The sequence below is a fragment of the Arctopsyche grandis genome, chromosome 11, assembly GCF_051622035.1.
Source record: "Arctopsyche grandis isolate Sample6627 chromosome 11, ASM5162203v2, whole genome shotgun sequence".
Lineage (NCBI taxonomy): Eukaryota > Metazoa > Arthropoda > Insecta > Trichoptera > Hydropsychidae > Arctopsyche > Arctopsyche grandis.
Genome location: NC_135365.1, coordinates 2,432,079 through 2,448,497, shown reverse-complemented (window position 1 = coordinate 2,448,497; position 16,419 = coordinate 2,432,079). Strand labels below are relative to the sequence as shown.

At 33.1% G+C, this 16,419-nt stretch overlaps 1 protein-coding gene across 7 annotated transcripts in view; it reads right to left on the bottom strand.

The window, feature by feature from the left end:
* LOC143919169 (GTP-binding protein Di-Ras2) overlaps positions 1–16,419 on the bottom strand; it is a 238,437-nt gene that overhangs the window by 28,318 nt on the left and 193,700 nt on the right. The window contains exon 1 of one of the 7 annotated variants that reach the window (XM_077441374.1): positions 13,029–13,108. The exons of the other annotated variants lie outside the window; for them this stretch is intronic. The gene's annotated coding sequence lies outside the window, so the exon portion shown is untranslated. Of the gene's footprint in view, positions 1–13,028; positions 13,109–16,419 lie in introns of those variants that run through there. 7 annotated transcript variants of the gene reach the window in all.

Here is a 16,419-nt window from a genome sequence, read left to right as displayed (position 1 = left end):
ATGGAAAAATTTTCTACATTCTTCCGATCGCTTTGAAACTTTGCTATTTTGAGAGACTTGGCCGCCGATAGAGATTTCAATTGAGTCTGCTAAGTCATTGGTGAAATATAATTGTTATAAACACGTTTAAGAGTTCAAAAATTTTGGAGAAGGTGGCAGCAAACCCATTGGCAATTGCTAGTAGCCTTGTTTGTTTGACTTTTCGCCCCCCCCCCCCCCCTCATTTTGTCAGATTTTTAAACGCCTATAACTTTAACATTTTCTCACTATATCTTATAAAGTTTGCATTATATGTAGGCTCTCATATATATATTTCTACTTCACAAATGACTATATAATGAATGATAAAATGCTTGTTGATAATTCGAAATGCGTGCTATGGCCAACACGATAACGGTTATTTTTTGACGTCTATCTGCTCGAACCAGTCGATCTTTGTTTTCAACTCTCTGATTTTGACTTTTTGGCTTGATTTTAGACTGAGAGCGTCTATGTATTTGGAACTGAGAAATCTTATGAACTTTATATTATACTATTTTTTTATTTGATAAAATTTTTGCTAGCTTCACTCTGTTAGTTCTTTGTGATATTATTTCGAACGCTTTAGATCGCTTTTATATATTACCAAGATACAGGGGTTAACTAACATTGAAGACAGCAAATATCTCCGAAATGAATATAGAGGAGTTTAACCATTATCCAACTCATTAATAATCACATCGGAATATTTTATCAGATCGAAGCGATGACAGCTAACTATCCATACGCGACTTTCTCCCACCCTTTCACGACTCAATTAAATATTGGTTATTTTTTTCCCTGTCACTTATTAAAATCCAATATTTTATTTTATTTAAAAAAATATATACCATAGTGGCTTTACAGTTTCCCAATACGTCACTATGGCCAGACGTATATACATACGTACACATTATAAGAGAAAAAAAAACACTGTACATTTAAATACATACATATATAAAATTTTAAAACACATGCATGAACGCTCAAATTTATAAAAAAGAAAAAAAAAACAGTTTTTTTTTAATAAAAAGCAATAATATACGCAAATGAAATAACGGCGTTGATCCATTTTGACGTTTTTTCATTAATTCATATTATAGCCAAAATTAAAATGCCCCGCAAATTAAATTTTGTCTCAGTTCTTTGGTTAAAAGTAAACCATAGTACATAACTTCGCCTCAACAAAGAGACACCGATTGTTGTTTCAGAGTTACCACCGACCATTTGTCACAAGCTCAAGAGTGTGGGTTCATATATCAAATCGTGTCCTTAGAGCACTAAGGTCATAACTCCACAAGACCAAATTTGATTTTAAAGCATTAAATCTTAAAACATATGCATTCTAAATCTTAAGCCGCGCACAGATTAGACGCGCATGGATATGCAAAGCTCGTACGGACGAACACGAGACGTTCTGCAGGTGATGTTTTCACGTGCGTGTTTTGTATGCTATGTTCGTATGTGCCAGATTTTTGCCTTAATTTGGACGCATTTATAATGTATGTAGAATCTCTGGCACCTTTGTGATACCTTCAAATCGGGACACACTGAGACACATGGCGCATACGGAAACACAAGCGTTCCATCACTTGCAAAACACAGAGACACAAGGTACTCACAGAGATATACGGAGATACATACAAGCGTAAAGAAACACACCTGGGTGAATGAAGATACATCTAAACGCATGGTGCGCAATGAGACAAAAGGCGCTCACAGAGATATAAAGAGACACACCTGTGCGCACTTAGACACACTGAGGCACTTAACGCGCACGGAGACGTATCACTCCGTAGCTTGCAAAATACGGAGATACAGGGCTCTCAAAGACACAAGGCACATACACAGAGGCACAAGGCGCTCATAAAAAAACATTCATGTGAAAAGTGACACAAGCATTCCATCACTTGTGATACACGGAGTCAAAAAGTGCTCACAGAGATATACGGAGAAAAAAAGCGCTACGAAGATACACTCACTCACAGGGAGACAAGAAAAACACAGAAAGACTCCTAGCTCATATAAAAAATAATTAATCAAAAAAATAAAACGATAGATGCACCCCAATGGTGGATATCCATAGCATATTAAAAAATAATTTCTCTAGTGCCATAATTGAGGATGGGAGAAGTATAGTACGTTTGTATGGACAAGGCGCTGCTGTCCAGCCCTCTTAAGGCGCTCACAGAAATATACCGAGACTCAAAGTGCTCACGAAGATACATCCATGCATAAAGAGACACATCGAGGTACATCTGAGTGAATGGAAATAAATTAAAACAAATGACGCGCACTGAGACACAAGGCACTCATAGAGACAAACGGAGTCATAAGGCGCTTACAGAAATATACCTAGACAGGAAATGCTCACGAAGATACATCCACGCGTAAAGAGACACTGAGTGAATGGAAATATGTACATTGAAACATGGCGCACACTCAGATATGTACAAGGCACTCACAGAGGCATACGAAGTCTTAAGAGGGCTGTACACCCGAAACCTTAATTTTGTTACCGATCCTTTCTTCGATATATATATATATATATATTGAGTGAATGCGACAGTTGCGCTTCGACCAGATAAAACGTATTTTAAATTGACAAAATCGAGGTTTCGTATTCTCCTATTTTCTCCTCCAAAACTGGACCAATTTAAAAAAAAAATTCATCATCGGTATGAGAAAGATACGTTCTGTGCATTTATTGGCGTATTTTTTTAAAAATTGACCGTTAAATAAGAACGCTGGAATCGTTTCGTGGATGTAAAAAAGAGGCGATTTTATAGATGTTTGGCGACTCCTAGCTCCTATAAAAAATAATTAATCAAAAAAATAAAACGATAGATGCACCCCAATGGTGGATATCCATAGCATATTAAAAAATAATCTCTCTAGTGCCATAATTGAGGAAGGGAGAAGTATAGTACGTTTGTATGGACAAGGCGCTGCTGTCCAGCCCTCTTAAGGCGCTCACAGAAATATACCGAGACTCAAAGTGCTCACGAAGATAAATCCATGCATAAAGAGACACATCGAGGTACATCTAAGTGAATGGAAATACATTAACACAAATGGCACGCACTGAGACACAAGGAACTCATTGATACATACGGAGTCATAAGGCGCTTACAGAGATATACCGAGACAAGGCGCTCACTGAGATATACGGAGACAGGAGGCGCTCACGAAGATAAATACATACATTCACGCATGGAAAGAGACATCGAGGTACATCTAAGTGAATGGAAATACATTAAAACAAATGGCGCACACTGAGACATAAAGCACTCATACAGAGTCATAAGGCACGCACAGAAATATATTAAGACACGAAGTGCTCACGAAGATACATCCACGCGTAAAGAGACACTGAGTGAATGGAAATACATTGAATCACAAGGTGCCTACAGAGATACAGAGTCACAAGGCGCTTATAGAGATATACTGAGACACTAAGTGCACACGATATACTGAGACACTAGTTATCACGTTTGCGCTCTAAGGAAGTGAAATGTCCTCGAGCGATGTGATGCGGCGAAAAGATACTTACGTACGGTCGGGAAACTTTCGTGACGTTCTGCTTCGGGGAAAACCGCGAAAATCAACGCAGTTACTTAGGTATCGCAAATATTTGAGAGCCACTGAGTGCCTCACCCGATAGAGCCAGTGGCGTGAAATATTTCGCATTGTTTTCGCTGAAATATTACTATAAATATACGCGTATAATAAATAAGCGACGAAGCGACGGTGACGTTGAGCAATTTTGCAATTTTGTATTGGGTAAGCGGGCGATGATCGGTCAAAGGGGAGGGTTCGAAGGGAAATTTCAAAATGACGGGTTGGAATTTTTCAAAATTTGATTGTCGGTCGTCGAGTGCCACTTGCAGACTCGGCGAATTCATAAATCGGTGTCGCAACAATGCGTTCGAGCCGGGTCGATATTATTAATATTTTGCTAAATTGGGTCAAGTTGTCGGAATTTCGGCATTGATTTTTTTCTCATCATAATATATATTTAATAGTATCCAGGTGGACTTAATCAAAATTGAGAACCGCTTAGAAAACTGCGCATTGTCGTTTTGACGTTTGTACGAACAATCAGTATGATGTCGATACCTATAGATAGATATGTAGGTGTATTTATTTTGTTGGGCTTAAATATTTTTAAAATAAGAGTATAAAATAGCCTTAAAATTAAATTCATTGAATAATTTTGAAAAATATATATAAAAAATGTATTGATTTTATTTTTTTTAAATTTACAGTATTAAATTATGCATAAAATATAAACCTTAAGCAAAAACCACTTCAAATATTCATATGTAGATTCTATGATTATTTTAAATAATAAATATGAAAGAAAATGTTTTACTTTGATCGTGAATTAAAAAAACCAATTTAATTAGTGTATAGAGATTCGTTATAAATTAAAAACAATCATTTTTGAGGAAAAATTATGTAAGTAATTAAAAATAAAATATAATGTGTAGGCGTTTGTTTACTGAAAAAATCAAATGTTGAGTTAATTATGTTTTAAAAATTTGTTGTATTTTTCATTTAAAAGTTTTTTAATTATACGTCTGTACACACGTACATACATTTTGTGAATTATTATTGTTTTAAGTATATATTATATTACAAAAACATTTTTTTGTAATGATAATATTATCATTCAGCAAAATATATTTTTTAACACAAAGTTTCAATAGAATATATTTTTTTTTTGGAAAATTAACAATTTTAATAACAGGCATCATTAAAATATAATTAAAATTTAAAAGGAATACCGTTTCTAAAAAAATTCAAATATTCATGTGTGTAGATAAAAAAAATAGATATTATAATATATTATATGTATGTATATAAAAACAACAAAAAAGAGAAAAAGTAATAATAACGTTGATAACAGTAATAATAATGATAACAATAAAAAATAGTATTGTAGCGTATGCTAAAAGGAGCCGCCGTTATAATTGGTTTCGAGGATTATCTCCAGGCTTAAGTGCAAGTCGGCTAACAATGAGAGACCCCCAAATGCACTTAGCGGCGGTAACGGCACTCGGTTGCATTCCCGTGGAGTTCTTAGAACTGACAGCGATAGCGTGGGACCGAATATCGTGGGAATACATATCCGGGTACATGCCTAAATAATAGGGAAGTAACCGGACGTCGAAGATGCCCTGAGCGAGTTTTTCCTGTCCGTTATAAGGAGGTACTTAGACCTTATCAAGGCATTCTGGACGGAGCACTGGCGGTGCGTGGATCTCCTTAATCACCAATAAATGCTGTGACACGACTTTGGCCTTTTACTCGGATCCTCCACCCACCCCTACGCAACAGTATCATCAATAAAAATTATAATACTACATAGTTTCATGCATCAACAAAATAATTTGAAAATAAAACAAAACAATAATATGTACAATCAATACAAGCATTTTTATACAATGCGGATTCATACAAGCATCATCCACAGTGACATCTATGGATAAATTTTTGCAGCATTTTATTAAGACGCTAAATAGCATGAGATTTTTAAGAGAGATTGAAAAATAAATACCAATTTACCGGAACCGTTTCAATGAAAATCAGAAAAATTGGCAAACTCTGAAAGGAAAAGATTCTGGCCAACAGCTACTATTGGGAATCGAATCGAAACCACTCCGCTCGAAAGCATAATATGCTAACCACTATTCCGCGCTGATGGTTATATGTTTGCACTATAAAAGCGATATTATAGCTATTTGAAAGTATGTATGTATTTGCTTCAAAACTCATAGTAGTTCAAAAATTTTCAAACAACTATTAAAAATATAAAACTATTTTTTAATTATATGCGCGAAAGAAAAAATTGATGATTTAAATTTGGATATGAACGGTCTCATTTTGAGCAGAAACTCAAACTAACTCAAATTCAAATTGCCGTCGACATTCCATAGTTTATTGACTTATTCAATCAAACTAGACAGCTTTAAACTTAACGTATGAACTCGCTCGAATAGCTTTTGAACCCTGAACAGCTTAACCCTTTTCACTCGTCTTTCACGACGAGTGAAAGGGGTTGAACAGACTTTTTAAACAGATAATTTAAAATCACGTGACTGAAAACGCTCGTTGTGACTTAATTGGCGTCGGTAATTACAAACGACAAAGTTCAAATCACAATTTCAATCTGAGAATCGATTGATTGACGTTAACACCGTGATAAATTACTCGTTATACATAATGCTTAGACGCGATCAACTTTGTCAACGTCAAATATTTACCGTCGGATTTTCCGGATTGTTTCCAAGACGCGATGGAAATTCCGGAGGTGAGACTCAATTTTCGATAATTGCTCAATCTGTCACTTAATTTTAATTACAAGATCAACAGCCCGACAAAATGGCGGCAAATTTAATTTCGCCCGGGCCGTGGTTAATCGACTGACGCTGCACTCGTCGAATAATGGCCTCGTCGTCAGACCGTGAATACTTCAAAAGATTCATGTTTCATATACTTGCAGATATTGGGTGTGGGTAGCGTGAAAAAGGGATTACATACCGAAGAGTTTGCAAAAAAAGGTCGCGAAAAAACCATTTCTGACTGGACAGACTTGCGTTCATAGCTGTTACGACCTATTTCCCCCTCCATTAATCGTACTGCTCTATAAGTTACAATGCTCACGCACAGTCAGACAGACACGTACAGACACGTAGAGTGATACTTCTCCGAGATATTTCTCTTAGACGAACTGTTCACATCACTGAGCAGTTTGGAAGGATAGACACGTGAAATCAGTCACTCGAGACCCACTCATACACACGGCAGTCATCGGCACGTAACTTATGGAGTGATAAAGGAAAATGTATTTTAAATTATAATAAATGTAAGACAAAGAGAGAGAGACGAATTTCATTACAACATTCTGGATCCCGAACAAAATCCTGATACAATTCCAAACATGGTCCTTCGAACAGGGGTCTTCAATCTCAAACACTGACTTTCCTGTGTACTAATAGTTGATTATTTTCATATCTTTTCCCAAATGTTGCATGTGATTTTTTTTATATACGAGATCGAGTGATATAATACTTTTGTATTACTTTCTGTGGGGATATGTGAAATCGCTAGTTTACGCCGATAAACAGAGACGATGGACGACTTGAAAGCCGTCGCCACGTTATTGCTGATATACAGCTCCAGCAGCTCGAAAAAGTGGTTGAAAATCGGACCTCCAGATTGTGCTCTATTTGAATTACCCGCGGCGCTCATATGTCCGATATTATATTTAAATACTTAATGGCATAACATTTTCTTTCAATAAAGCCAATACTATGGCCATTGCAGTATTTTTTTGTGTTTCATTTCATTTTAAAGTTATGTACCTTTAAAAAAACAGCTTTTATATTATTTTATGTGAACAATTATTTAATATATTAAATATTGATAGTGTTGCGTAGGGGTGGGTGGAGGATCCAAGTAAAAGGCCAACAGTCGTTTCACAGAATTTATTGATGATTTAAGGAGATACACGCACTGGCAGTGCTCAGTCCAGAATGACATGATATCGCCTACGTACCGCCTTATAAGGGGTAGATCTCTCAGAACGTCTAATCTGTTTTCCTACTGTATAGTCACGTATTCGGATATGTATTCCCACGGTATGAGAAGTGCAATCATTGTTTAGCTAATCTCCACTTTGCCTGTCGCTAATCCTTGAAACCACTTATACCAGTCGCACGGTATGCACTTAGTTAATCCGTTAACAGATATCCGTTACAGATAATCCTTGAACGGTCACACAGTCTCTGGGATTCTATTCGCTTAATCCGCGGCGTACGTAACAATAGTAATAGTGTAACGTAGAGATTAGGTAATTGGTGCTTGTGGATCGCTGGTTTACAAAATTACTATAAAAATTACGATTATTTTTCACCATCGTAATGGCGGACTTGATTTTCATATATATATATATATATACATATATTGATGACCAAACCGAGCAAAATGGCAAAGTTTGAAAACGATCGGAAGAGTGAGGAAAAAAATCAGACGAAGAAATCGAAAGTGAAGTAAGAAGAGGCCAGTAAAAATGATAGCCCTTTCATCATAAAAATACAAAATCAATCTTATTGAAAATTGATTAACATTTTTCAAAGATACATATTAAATATTTAAAAAAATTAATTCGTCGAAAGTTTTCATTAATTCCATTATTACACCGTTATTATGTATAATGGATGGAGGACATTATTTTAAATTAGAATTAGAGGACATGTCCTACTTTTGGATTCTAAACGAGCCAACACAAATAGCAGAGGAATCCTTCGAGTGCTTTTGAGGTCCTTTGAAATGTGTGCAGTGTTAGAAGTTATGCGATGAAAGTTTGAGCATATTCATTCCACTTAATGTTGAGAAATATAATCGTACAAAGTGTTAAATACACGATAGCACGTGTTCGCATAGAATAAGTATGTCAAGGAAACAAAATAACAAAAGATGTCCTTATTCCTGAGGATGATCGATGACGTCTTGAAACGACGGAGAATCATTTACATAAACGTGAAATTTATATTTGAGTTGAGTGCTATGTTGATGTTTGAGGTGATTTTTATCTACATATACATACATATGTATGTAGATTAAATATTAAGAATTCTGCTTATACCTATTTTGAACGTTTGAGATTATATTTCGATCCTATGCTTCATTTAATAACATTCCTGCCCCATTTTTTGTTGACCTATTTTTTATTTTTATTTTTTGCCTTCGTTTAGATCTTTATTATATAATGTAAACTGTCCCAGCTTATGAATTTTCATTCATCCCTTATTAATTATTTCAACAAATAAAAATGAATAAACATATGTATGAATTAACCAATGGCGTGGACTAGTGGTAAGCTTATTATGCTTTCGAGCAGAGTGGTCAGGGGTTCGCGTTCCACTAGAGTCCTGTTGCTGGCCCGAAATTGGTTTGTGACTCGAGGTCGATCTTTTATTTTTCATTGAAATGGTTTCCGTGAAATTTACATCTCCTTTCCTATCTCTCTTGCTAATTTCAAGTTATTCAGCGTCTTAAAGTTCACCATGTTTTTTATAAAATGACGCAAAATTTCTCCATAGATGTCACTGTGGATGTATGTATGTATGATTTCACATTATATTAAATGCTTGTATTGATTGTATTGTATCTTTATGCACTCGTCGCTTAGGTAAGCATATTATGCTTTCGAGCAGAGTGGTCACGGGTTGGAGTTCCACTAGAGTCCTGCTACAGGCCCGACTTTGGTTTGTGACTCGAGGTCGATCGTTTATTCTAAGAGTTTGCCAATTGTTGTGATTTTCATTGAAATGGTTCCTGTAAAATTTACATCTCCTTTCCTATCTCTCAAGTTATTTAGCGTCTTAAAGTTCACCAATTTGATTGTAAAACGACGCAAAATTTCTCCATAGATGTCACTGTGAATGAATGTATGTATGAATTCGCATTGTATGAAATGCTTGTATTGATTGTATTGTATCTTTATAAGTGCATTGGAGCGATCTATAAATGCGAGCGATCATGTACATACATATAATATTATATATGAACATACCAGGAAGGCCAAAGAGGTAAACCAAATTTGCTTTTGAACATTTAAGACATCTATGGTCAAATTTGTAAATTTGCAGCATTTTATACAATTCAGCGAAATTCGAGATTGCTGAAAACTCGAAATTTGCTAGAAAACAGGTAAGGTTGCCAATTTGTTGGAACCGTTGCAATGAAAATCAGATAAATTGGCAAATTCTGATAGGAAACGATCGACCTGGAGTCACAAATCCAAGGTCTGGCTGACAGAAACCAGTGGGATTTGAACCCGTGATCACATTGTTCAGAGGTTTATATGATAACTACTAGTCAATGCTGTTGATTTATAAATAAAATAATAAATATCTGACTATTTAAATATGGAAATGAAAAAAGAAAGTTCAAATTATGCATTAAAAATATAAATACTTATCGTATTTGAAAATGGTAAGGTTGTTTATATTACACTATAGATAGGCAGTATAGCTATTAAAAATGCCGTCAAATTTAACGGAAAGCCATTCATTTCCCACCGCGTTTTATCTTTTAACGTCGAAAGCTATTAAGTGAGAGTTTTATATTGTTCTTAAGTTTATTGTTTCGATACTAGAGAAAATTATAGAACTTTCGTAAAACGCATCGTAATATTGAAATAAATAAAAATCCATTGTATTGAAAAGATAAACAAGATTTGTATGTTTGTATGTATAATAGACTATTTTTCACATTTTAAGATAACACTGAACAACAAAATTATGGAGATTAATCAATCAGCTATTTATTTTGACCTACTAAATTCGAAAATTACAATTAATTTTTGTGGGCTTGCTCTTGTTTGAGAAATATGAGGGTTTAAAAAAAAATGGGCAATTTTTACAGATCTTTGACTTTTGCAGTTTTTAATTAAAAATCTAGTATTGCTGGAACAAAATTGATTATTGAAATCAATAGTCAGATGTTTTTTCTATTAATTGTCATTTTTTATGTCTTTGAAATATTCATAATTAATTATCAATCGAATTTTAAAAGTCAATAAAATATTATTAGATAATTTCGCTAATTTTTAATTTCACCACGTGTGTAAGGATTTATGTCAATATTTTTAGTTTTATCAAAATGAAGTAATTAGAATGGTAAATGATTTTAAATTGAGTTAAAAAATGCTAACGCATGGGATAATGACAGAGCGAGATAAAGAATCAAGAGCGCATCACTCCATCTCACTCGCTCACGTTCACTTTTAAGCGATGAACATTTCATAGCCAGCAGTTTGGCTTAGTGGTAGTGTATATATTTAGCACCACTGAGGTCAAAGGTTCGAGTCCTCGCCACTGCTGGTTAGATTTGGGGGTTTTGTGACTCCAAATCGATCGTTTCTCTATCAGAGTTTGCCAATTTTATCTGATCATTGCTGAAACGGTTCCTGAAAATTGGTATTAGATCTAATCCTGTTGTCACAAAATCTGCCTGTGTATAATTTGTAATAATTATACACAGTAATCTGAAATCTATAGATATGTATCTCTATAGACATCTCTAAAATTTCGTATTTATTATATGTATAAAAATTGTATACAAAAAAAAATCTAAAAATAATCCATAGATGTCTCTATGATTATTATTTCTGATTAATTGTTATATGCTATATATTCTAATTGTATATGTATGTATTACTGTATTTCTGATTTCTGATTTTTTATGTATTATGTATTTTGTTAACGTACACCCGTCGCATTGGAGCAAATCTGTAATGGCGAGTGTATATTGATTTGTAACAATAAAATAAAATAAAATAAAAAATATTGTAATTATTTACCGCTTGAATTAGTAAGTTCACATAAAATATTGATATTGAAAACCAACCCTTATAAATCTGTCACAGTAAAAAAAAAACACAGTGAAATTAGTTTAAAATATTACGGAATAAATTTTATTTAACTTTTAAAATTCGCTATTAATTATATAAGTACATATTTAAAACCTGTAAAAATCACAATCAATCGAAAATACATCTGACAGTTGATTCTTATACTTACTTTTGGTACAGCAATACTAGATTTTTAATTAAAGACCGCAAAAGTCAAAAATCTATAATACCCCAAAATAACCGATTCTATATTCATTTACATTTTAACGTCTAAATCGTGTCAGTCGATTGGAAACCAATTTTTTATCTCGTGTCCGAAAACTAGAATGCGCTGAAAATTGCATGAAGCGAAAACTTCGTTGAAATGAACACGGGAGTTTTCCCATTGCACGTGTACGTTTTTCCATTTATATTTTTCCCATCATCAGTCTTTTTTTAATGTTTCTCCATCATATTTTTTATTCGACGACGTCGTGCACCACCTACTCTTGAAATGCAATATCCGTTGCGCAAGTTTTGGTGAATACGGACGTGGAAATGCACTCGTTGCAGTTTTCCTCATTTTCCGCAAAAGTTTCATCACCAGTACACCAATTAACGTCGCCCTTAATTGCATGTGGCACTGGCATTCGACAAACACGACCGTGACTCAGATTTAAAACAACCAATGTCACGTTTTATATAATAAATATAACACAACACTTCTCAGAAATACCTTATGTAATTGGAAAAACAATAAAAATACTTTTGTTATACTGACATATTTTTCAACCAAACATACATTTACGTAAATATATATTATAACCATTTGATTGCGAACAATTTTATTAAGTTCATATAAGTAGATTAAGTTAGTTGATTTGTATGAAGTCTTCTTAGCAATAAAGTCAGACAAATTTGAAAAAAAATACTTGTTTATAATATGAGATTATAATGATCTTAATCTTGCTGATGGATCATTTATTTTAAACTAATAATTTTATCAATTGTGGTAAAAGAGCTTTTACTTTATCAGTATCACACTTTATTTTTATTTTTTTTTGATTTTTAAATGCTTTGTATTATTACGAAATTATTTTCACAGTACATCTTATATCTATTTAATAGCTACTGATCTACTGATAATTTTCTATTTTACAATTTAATTTAATTTAGTTAGTAATCATAGTATTATATTATTCTAATGTTAATATACAGCATAATAGGATAAAATAGCTCAAAAACCTATTTACAATCCTTATAAATGCTCATAATACATCTAATAAATAATATTAATTAAAGACTCTCTAAAGCAGATTGATTATGTTTAGGTAATCTGTGTGCTTTATCTATTTAAAAAGTATATTCTGAATATGGTCATATGTATAAATATACCTTTCATACGCATAAACTATACAAAAGTGACTTTAGTTTTAATAAAATAATTCAAAATTGAGGCAAATATTAGATTGATGTATCACTTTGAACCCAAACGCTATACTTACAAGGTTTAGGATCACATTTTTGTGAATTTGATTGGAAATTTATAGGTCTAATACACTGAAATAACTGGTTTATATAATGAAATTATACGTTATATAAATACCTGTGTGTATTTAAGAACATGATATGAGCACAAAACGTGCACAGTTGAACATATAACCTTTCGGAATTGAGTTGATACTCGTGCACTCTCTCATTACGGACGAGTGTCATAAGTGTTTCAACAATAAAAAATAAAAACCTTGTAATGAAAAATATGCCAAAGAATGTCAACATGTACATAATATATTTCACGCGAAAGAAACCCGTACAAATAAGTTCAATATATTTTGTCCTTTTATGAATCACGTGTATTATATTAAAAAATAAACACATGTGACTTAAAGTGTATTAAAATTTAACGGCTTCGGTCAGCATTTACGGAAAGTAATAAATAACGATAAAAAAGCATGTTAATAAATAATGTTATAGAGCCTGTGTGGGCGCATTTTCGCTGACGTGTGTGTTGACAGATTTTCCGGCTGGCAAAAATCTCGTGAAAAATCGTCACGACTTCACATTTTACAACGCAATTAAAATGACGTACAGCCGCGATGAATCAGTGTTGTGTTTGCGAAACATAATAATGAGTGTGTGTACGTAATTTTAATCCACTTTGTAATGAATGCTTTTGAAAACCACTAAATCATCGTCTAAAGCCGATTCAAATACGCATATTCATATACATTTTACAAAACATTTCATATTACTTCTATTCAGTCTTAAGAGTGCTGGACACCAGCGCCTTGACCATACAAACGTATTATACTTCTCTCTTCCTCAATTATGGCACAAGAGAAATTATTTTTTAATATGCTATGAATATCCACCATAGGCATGTTTCTATCTTTTTATTTTTTCGATTAGTTATTTTTTATAGAACCTAGGAGCCACCAAACATCTAAAAAAATCGCCTCGTTTTTACACCCACGAAAAGAGTCCGGCGTGATGATTTAACGGTTGATTTTTAAAAAAATACGAAAACACAAACATAGAAAATATCTTTCTCATACCGATGATGAAATTTGTTTTTAAATTGGTCCAGTTTCAGTGGAGAAAACTGGAGAATATGAAACCTCGATTTTGTCGATTCAAAATAGGTATTATCTGGTCGAGGTGCAACTGTGGTATTCACTCAATATATGTATATATTGATATATATTGTCACATCCCCTCAATATATACATTCACTCAATATATATATCGAAGAAAGGAACGGCAACAAAATTAAGTTTCGGGTATCCAGCCCTCTTAATCCTCTCAAAATCGATTCATGGGTACACATTAAAACTTATATGAAAATGATAAATTTTCCGGAGGAAACTACGTCGAATTCAGTCCAGCTATTTTCGATTTATATATATCAGTATTAAGCTTTAAATTACTGTGTATATATGTACTTATCTGGAAATAAAAACAGGAAAATTATCTAAATGCAATATTGCGTGTTTGAACTTTCTACGATTGTACTATATGTATATAAACCGGAACTTATTACCTCGTACACTTTTATCTTGTTAATCTGATTTTTTTTCGAACGCACAATTTTCGCAATTAGGCACAAAGTTGCGTGTTGGTCGCGACAGCATTTATTTTGTTCCTGGCCATTCGAACACAGGCAAGAATCAAAGTTTTCCTTCATTGCCCGAATTTTGCGTTTAACTTTTTCGTTCACAACTTTCACAATTTACGCTCTATGTGCTTATGTAGAGTGCGGCGGAAAAACGGGCGATTATGAAACCGGGTTATTTTCCCATATTTGCTTGAAACGGATTTGTTTATTTTTCAACATCATACTGTTTGCGTAATGACATTTGATAATCCTGTATTGATTTTTTGAATATAATACTCAAGCCAAAATAATAAATATAAGACGCGATACTCGTATATACCGTCACTCAAAGTTAATCAAAGTATTGTACTGCACGTGTGAATTAGAACAACTTTGAAGTGTCTTTTAGTACAGCAAAAATAATAATTTTGCTAAAAAACTTCCAAGTAATAAAATATTTAAACTTGAATTATTAAATGTTGTATTTATAAAATTCAAATATAAAAACATTAATTAATTATAAATATTTTATATTCGCCCATTATTCGGCCGCACTCTATTCTTCACGCGTTACGCTTTGAGGCAATACATCACATAGCACATTATAGACGCATTAACACGACTGTGGAAATAATATCCTATATTGAGACTTATGACCCTAGGTCTCTTGATAAAGCCAAAAACTTAAAACGTTGATTTATAACGAACCAACGACAATATATTGTAAACTTTTCACCGGTCCGATAAATCTTAGTGTTTACACAGTTGAAACAAATTCTGAGATTTTATTGTATTTGGGGACTATTTTTCCGGGGTTCTGCAATAGGTATCTTTAATATTATATCTAATTTGATTCGTTTTTCTGTTTATTCAAAAGAAAAACTTGAGATTAGGATTTTCAGTTTTACACATACTACATTGGAAATCAAGGATCACTCTATAGTTTTACGTACATACATATGTATTACATATATAAAAGTACATATTTTATTTTACATAGATATATACCAGGAAAGCTTGTCAGGAAGACCCCAATTTGTCTTCCTGGACAATTAATTTAAAATAATGCAGCATTTTATTATTACATAAATCACTGTATTTCCAGAAGCTGAAGAACACGAAATAACAATTAATTAATTAATTAATTACAGGATTCGTCCACTGAGACATGGATTAAGATTTTGTACATAATTTTTACAAATTGTACACACAATAAATACAGAAGATTTGTGACAACAGGAAAGATGATTTTTTGCCAATTTTGAGGAACTAAAAAATAATGAAATATTGTTTAAAAAAAATACTACTTCCGGTTTACGAAATCTAACCAAAACCTTATCAGCTATAAGTTAGTACATAAAGAATACAAATATAAATTTTCAGCTTGATACGTTCAAGGGTGTGGACATTATAGTGGCCACAACATTTCTGGCTTTTCTAAGAGGAAAAAATCCCACCTCCGGTTTGTTAAATTTAGAAATTATTTTTATTTTCATCACATTGATACAAGAATTACACTTGAATTTTTTAGTGAAGAGCGCATATGTTTAAGGGGTTGAAAAAAGTAGTGGAAGAAAAATCAATCGGGAGTAATCTTCCACTTCCGGTTGACGGATGTTTTCCAAATTTTATACATAACTTAGTATTAAGCTTAAACATATAGATATGAAATTTAAGTTCAATAAACCAAAAGGTTTCTGAGAAAAACATAAAAACCTCGATTATCTATAGTAAAAGTTATACTTCCGGTTCAGGTAAAAATATTCAAAAAATATTGGATTATAAAATATATAATTTCTATTACAGGTAAAAAAAATTCAGTCTGCTTCTGTTGGTGGTTTGGGAGATAATTGAATTCAAAAACTTAAAAAAAAGAGGACACCTATAATACACAAACACACAC